The sequence below is a fragment of the Melopsittacus undulatus genome, unplaced genomic scaffold (genome assembly GCF_012275295.1).
Source record: "Melopsittacus undulatus isolate bMelUnd1 unplaced genomic scaffold, bMelUnd1.mat.Z mat_scaffold_952_arrow_ctg1, whole genome shotgun sequence".
Taxonomy (NCBI): domain Eukaryota; kingdom Metazoa; phylum Chordata; class Aves; order Psittaciformes; family Psittaculidae; genus Melopsittacus; species Melopsittacus undulatus.
In genome coordinates, this window is record NW_022994727.1 from 1 (window position 1) to 6460 (window position 6460).

Here is a 6460-nt window from a genome sequence, read left to right on the forward strand (position 1 = left end):
AAGTGTACATCACTTTTATTCTGCAGAAATCTCATCTATGGCAATATTGTTGTTTAACAAATTGTTGAGTGGTCTGGAAGTTATTTAATAGTCCATGATTAAACAGAGTGGGAGATTTCCTTGGAGCTAATGCAAATTTTGAAATTTTGTTCTGTCTCTCATCTTTGGGGTTTCTTCTTTCTTTCTTTTTCTTTTTTTTCTCTTCAATGTAGGAATCAACAGAACAGCCCTCAGGGAGATAAAATTGTTACAGGAGCTAAGTCATCCAAATATTATGGTGTAAGTAAAATTAATGCTATTTCTAGAATCAGTCGTCGAATAATTTTGGTACAGACTCAGACTGAAATTTAGAATTAGTTTGGGTCATGACATGTTATTAATTTTATTTGAGCTATTTTTCTAGCCCAAAATGGGCAATAAACCATTTGTTTCATAGCAAAAAAAAAAAAACAAACAAAAAAAAAAAACAAAACAAAATCCAACTGTTTGGTAACAAGGACAAAGTAGTTTGCTTTGAAATCCTATTACTTTTCAGCATGGGGCTGTGTGTGAAAATTAATGGTTGTCAAGAACTGTGGAAATTTAAAGTACCTGATTTTGCAATATCTCTTGATAGACACAGGTGAGTACAGTGCTGAATTAGCCGATTGTTTGCTCCATATGGAACTGGTGACAGCCTAAAGCAGGCTTTCGTAAGCAGTGGTAAAGTGGGATTCATTGGCTTATTAGGTTTTTGTGCTGGTATCTAAACCTCTACTGGAAGAGAAAACCTGTACCTTTCAGTTGAATTTGATTGACTTCCAGCTGCAGATAGCTGCAGCTAAAGCTACTTTGAAATTTCTAAGCGCTGCATGCTTACAGGAAGCAGATACACAGAGTGAATCCATAGGAAAACTTAGTCTGGTCTCACCAAAAGGGTGGGAGTTTTGTAGAACAGCAAAGTCTGGGGAGAGGACAAGGTTAGATTGCCTGTTGTAGCTGACATGGTGAAGTTTTTTTGTTTTTTTTTTTTAATAATGTGAGACTGAATGAAAGAAGCTAAACTGAGTAAGAATTTTTGTATTGCAAGTTGAGAAATTAAAACTAGTTCAGCAAGCTGAAAATCCACATGCAGATACGTGGTGCATAAATTAGAAAACTGGAAGTACAAAAGAGTAGCTTCATCATAATGTGTTTGGTTTTACAGCTTCAAGATGCGTTTGGACACAAGTCCAATATAGTTTGTATTTGATTTTATGGAAACGGATCTAGAGGTAAGATTTTAAAAGACTTTATTTCCATATTTTCAAAGTTGTTTTTTTTTCTTTTTTAATACTGTTTCAAGAAGATTTACTGTTTTCAAGAAGATTTGCCATATGAGAAAGGTGACTTTACATGCTAGTGGTTAAGATCATGTCTTAAAAAGCAGTTTGAACAATTCACAATTTTTGTGATTTCTCAGCTGATAATGCCATTATGTTAAATATTTGTCAGTGTGATCTCAGGAAACAGATGTTTACTATGTTAGTTTTTAGTACCTCAATCCATAGATAAGGCTCTCAGAGTGCAGTGCTAAGCACAGTATCATCAAACATTGGTCAAATAAGTGCAATACTAAAGTGCACCAAGTGATGAGCTGGTGCTAAAGTCACATGCACCTGATCCATTCTTAAAAATGTAACGATGCTAAGTTACTTGCAAGTCAGTATCTTCATTCTCCAAGGCCTTAAGTCAGTTTGGTTTTGTGGAAGTCTTTATATATGAGATAGTAATGAGGCAAGATTTTTTGTTTTGGAAACTGTCCTAGATAGCAGTTCATGTCAGATCTGTATATGCACCACATTATACCTACTCTGGACTGAAATTAGTGTAGTTGTTAAGCAGGATTATTACACATGCTGTTAAGAGCTAGGGGTTACATTTAAATGTTAAAAGAAAACATGACAGGCTAGCTGAAAGCTATTTGTATGCAAGACTGAAAAGGTTAGATCATGTTTTTGCTAATGGAAAGATAGTGAGTAGGCTTTTTAGAGGATTCATTCTGTTGACTTAGTAGCTATGCAAACATTTAGAGCTGAAGAAGGTGATAGTGAACAAAGAGCAATAAAATACTTCTGTACTACATAATGGTATGTGGAGCATTTAACTGTAATGTTGTATCACTCAGGCCACCATTTTGGACTGTAGCCTGTGTTGTGATTGGGCATGTGCTGCATACATGAAAATTTGTTTGGTCTTAGCTATTTTATAAGCCTCCAACAATTTAAAACTTAGGAAATGCTATTACTGAACTGGACTGTAATATTAACAAGTATGTTTTGGGTCTAATATAGAAAATACTTTCAAACAGGATGTTTACATAGAATTTTCATGTTTAAAAAAGCAGAGAATGTAGAAAATTTAAGTAATTTGTTTAAAATACAGTAAAGTGATCATACTTCCTATATTCTTGGAAATAGAAGAGGAAACCATTCACAAAGCATTCACAAAGACCAGATACGTAGGTTGCATAAAGAAAGGAGTAAGTGGGAACATAATTTTCAACTTCACTAACACATTTTAGAACTTTTATGTGTACATCTTTGTCTTGTAAAGCTTTGGGTATCAAACTGGAACTGAGATAAATTAATATACTTGCGTTTCCCCCAATTTTCTCATTTGCCTATTATGCAAAGTTCATGTAGGATGTCTGGGACACCCCATTTCAATTTCTGATCTCCAGAATAGACATTTTCCTGGAAAAAAAAAAAAAAGGTGAGAATGGTAGAAAATACATGATTGCTAATTTAAATTTGATCTTAAAGGATGAAAAACTTTTGATCTGGAAGAATGGAAATAAGTTATCTTGCATGGTAAGCCTTACTATCAATCTAACACTTTACAGGTTATTATAAAGGATACTAGTATTGTGTTGACACAGTCTCATATCAAGGCATATATGCTGATGACCCTTCAAGGATTAGAATATTTGCATCAGCACTGGATTCTGCACAGGGTAAGCATGTACTAAATTGACAGCCTGGGTTGCTGTAACAAAAGTCACATTTGATGGAATTTGAGTCTGAATTCTAATGAAGATAGTTTTGAAGTTTGGACACTGTTAGTCTGTAGGTGTGCATGCCAGCTGGAGAGAGAGTGCAGTACCAGAAGTGTAAGAACTATTGATTTAGTTATTTAGATATTTATATAGAAGTGCCTCAAGTTAAATGTGATTTTGGTGAGCACTGAATTGAGTCTGGCTGGGATGGACTGAACTTTCAAAACAGCCTGTAAGATGTGGAGTATGTGTTGTTCGTTTGCATTTTTTTTTTTTTTTGCTTTTGCTTGAAATGGTTCTGGTAATACACTAATGTTTGTCTATACCTGAACAGTGCTGAACAGTGCTTGGGTGCTGCCAGGGCTTCCTTGCTTTTCAGCAAGGAGGCTGGGGGTTGGCAAGAGCTGGGGAGGACACAGAGCTGGGATGGCTGACCCAAGCTGGGCAGAGGGATACTGCATGCTATTGCAATGCTGCACTCAGCAATAAAGACTGGGCTAGAGGAAGAATGGGTTGTTGGGGTTTCCATGGTGGCTGTTGTTCATGGACTGCCGGGTACTGTCTGCTGTGGAAGGTGGTCAGTAATTTCTGTTGCATTGCTTGCTTGCCTTGTTGCTTTTTTTCCTCTCTCCATTACCTGTTAAAATGCCATAATGCTCCCAGAGTTTTCTCACTTTTGTTGCTCATGTTTCTCTCCCCTGTGCTGCTGGGGCAGAGGCGAGAAGAAATCAGGATAGTGTTATAAAATGGCTGTGTGGGTGCACCTTTGCTGGCCAGAGGTCAACCCACAGGACACTAATACTGCATTAAATTGTATCACTTTCCATGATGCCTACAGTTAATTGAAATACTTGTAAGGTCTTTCTGTTATACGTTTGGCAACTATGCAGTCAAGATAGAACTGCTGTTACTTCAGCAAAGCTAAAACCTATTGGGGAGACATTGCTCTGTTGTGATTTGTCTTGTTTTTAAAGAATCCAACAATTCTGCAGTTTAGATATGATAATATTCAAATGGGGGTGTGTACTGCTTAAGCCCAAGCTGGTAACTCAGAACATGCAGCCGCTCGCTGCAATCTAGCCCTTCCGGATAGCTGCCCCCAGTTTATATACGGGCATGACATGCTGTGGTGTGGAATACCCCTTTGGTTAGTTTGGGTCAGGTGTCTGTCTCTGTTCTCTCCCAACTTTCTTCCCTGGCAGAGCATGAGGACCCAGGAAGTCCTTAGTTTAGAGTAGACATACTAAAAACATCCATGCTATCAGTATTGTTTCAAGGGTTGGAGGTCAGAAACCCAGCACTGCAGTAGCTACTAAAGAAGGAGAGAAATTACTGCTTCCACTGAACCAGGACAGTGTGTTTCACTATGTTTTTTTGTGTATGAATTAAATATTCGATTTCCAGGGTTGGTGGGTGGTTTTTTAGGGGTTTTTTTCTTCATATGTAGACTTACAATAGAATCAGAAGCCTGTATATTAGAATACTGTGATAGCACGCTTGCCATGAGGTTCATTATATGTCCTGTTTTTTATCAACACTGACAGAAGTAATTCTTTGCTTTCTGTACTGACAGGATCTTAAAACCAAATAATTTGTTGTTAGATGAAAATGGGGTTTAAAAATTGGCTGATTTTGGCTTGGCAAAATCTTTTGGAAGCCCAAACAGAGTTTATACACACCAGGTAGTAACAAGGTAAGACACTATTTTTTTAATACATAGTGATTGGGTAACTGTTTTGCAGTGTCTCTTGAAATGTACCATGCCAAATCAACAACTTGAAAGTTTGACATCCAGCTCATGTGGATGGTGCTGTAGTGGCAAGAGCCTCTCAAGGACATGTAAGAAGCGTTGTTAGCAGAGTCTCTGTAAGAACAGCTGGAGCATGCATCCAGGGAGTTGTTCTGGTGTGTGATAACCTCTTTGAAACATGTGGAAACCATATGTATCTCCTGTGAGCCTGGCTTTTGGAAAGACAGCTGTTACTTTTTGTTACTCTTGACACTTAGAATACTCTTTTGTAGATATTCACATCCCTATTACAAGCAAAAGCTTGACCCGGATTAAATATTTATTAATTGTTTATGGCATACTTATTTAAGATATGCCTCTAAAAAGCCGGTCTGCATACAAATATACAAATGATTCCCTTTGTGAGTTTTCTCCAAAATGTGTTTTCAGGTGGTACCGATCCCCAGAATTATTGTTTGTGCTAGAATGTATGGTGTTGGTGTCGATATGTGGGTGTTGGCTGATTTTAGCTGAACTGCTTCTTAGGGTAAGTCTTAAAGTGTAAGCATTATGAATTTGCTGTTCAGTGCATTACAACTTGGTGTGGGGCTCCTCTCCTGCTCAGCAGCAGCAGGCAAAGGCAGATAGGCAGTTTTGGAAAGGAAGAAAAGGAGGGAGAAAAAAGCTTCCAAAAACTTGGCCAGCAGTAAGAAAAGTGAAGGTTTGGAATAGACTAAGGTTCCATAAGCATCACAGTTCATTGGAAAATCTCTGTTCTTACGACTATAATTGCTTCATAATTTTGCTTTGACTCCAAAGTCCCTTTTTCTTGGCATGGGTACCTGATATGCAAGGTACAAGTTGAACAGGGCAAGTAACCCCTTTCTGTCTTCTGCTTAGTTTAAATGAGTTATGACACTGATTAGGCAGCTTCTGTTCATAGTGGGTCACTACTTCCTTCATTCCATCAGTCTACTGCTGCTTGTGTAATCTAGCTACAATTCACTTTAAATGTTTTATATATATAAAACCTTATTTCAGGGAGCACATTATGAAAAGATCACTGTGACCAATCAACTTTAAGCTGGCAAATGCGATGTGAAACCTTTCCTGTGGTTTAGTACTTAACATAAATATGCTGGTGGTTAATTTACAGTTAACTTTCTGCTGCCAAGTCAGTGCTGTCAAAACTGCATTGCAAAAGCTTTCAGAATCTATTGGACATCATTAGAAAACCTCAAATACTGTGTATCTCTTGGGCAGCTGATACACAAAGATGTTTTCCCTGCAATTATGAGGCATAGCTCACAGTGTTCTCTAGAAACTGAAATTCAGAAATTAATTCAGTCAAATGTTGTTGCCTCTTTTAGGTTCCCTTTTTACCTGGAGACTCTGATCTTGACCAGCTAACAAAAGATATTTGAAACACTAGGCACTCCAACAGAAACCTGTGGCCTGTAAGTTCTTTTGTTTATCAGACTGACCATTTAGTTTCACTGATAACTCTCTGGTTTAGCTTTCAAAAATTAAGGAGTGTACCAGAATACTCAAGTAGATTTCAGAATGCAGCTGCCTGATCTCACAAAGTAGTATAGCAGCTGAGATTTATTGTCTCTCTTGGCAGATCTTTGGTCAGTATAGCAGTGTTGTTAGCGTTAAGCAACAGTAATGGAACGTCTTGGTACCTTTCTATATTTATCCAGTTTCCCGTGGAT

General features: G+C 37.6%; 1 pseudogene; it reads left to right on the plus strand.

Annotated features, from left to right (window-relative positions):
- Positions 1-212: 212 nt before the first annotated feature.
- Positions 213-6202, plus strand: LOC117438960 (cyclin-dependent kinase 7-like; annotated as a pseudogene).
- The last annotated feature ends 258 nt before the right edge of the window (positions 6203-6460 follow it).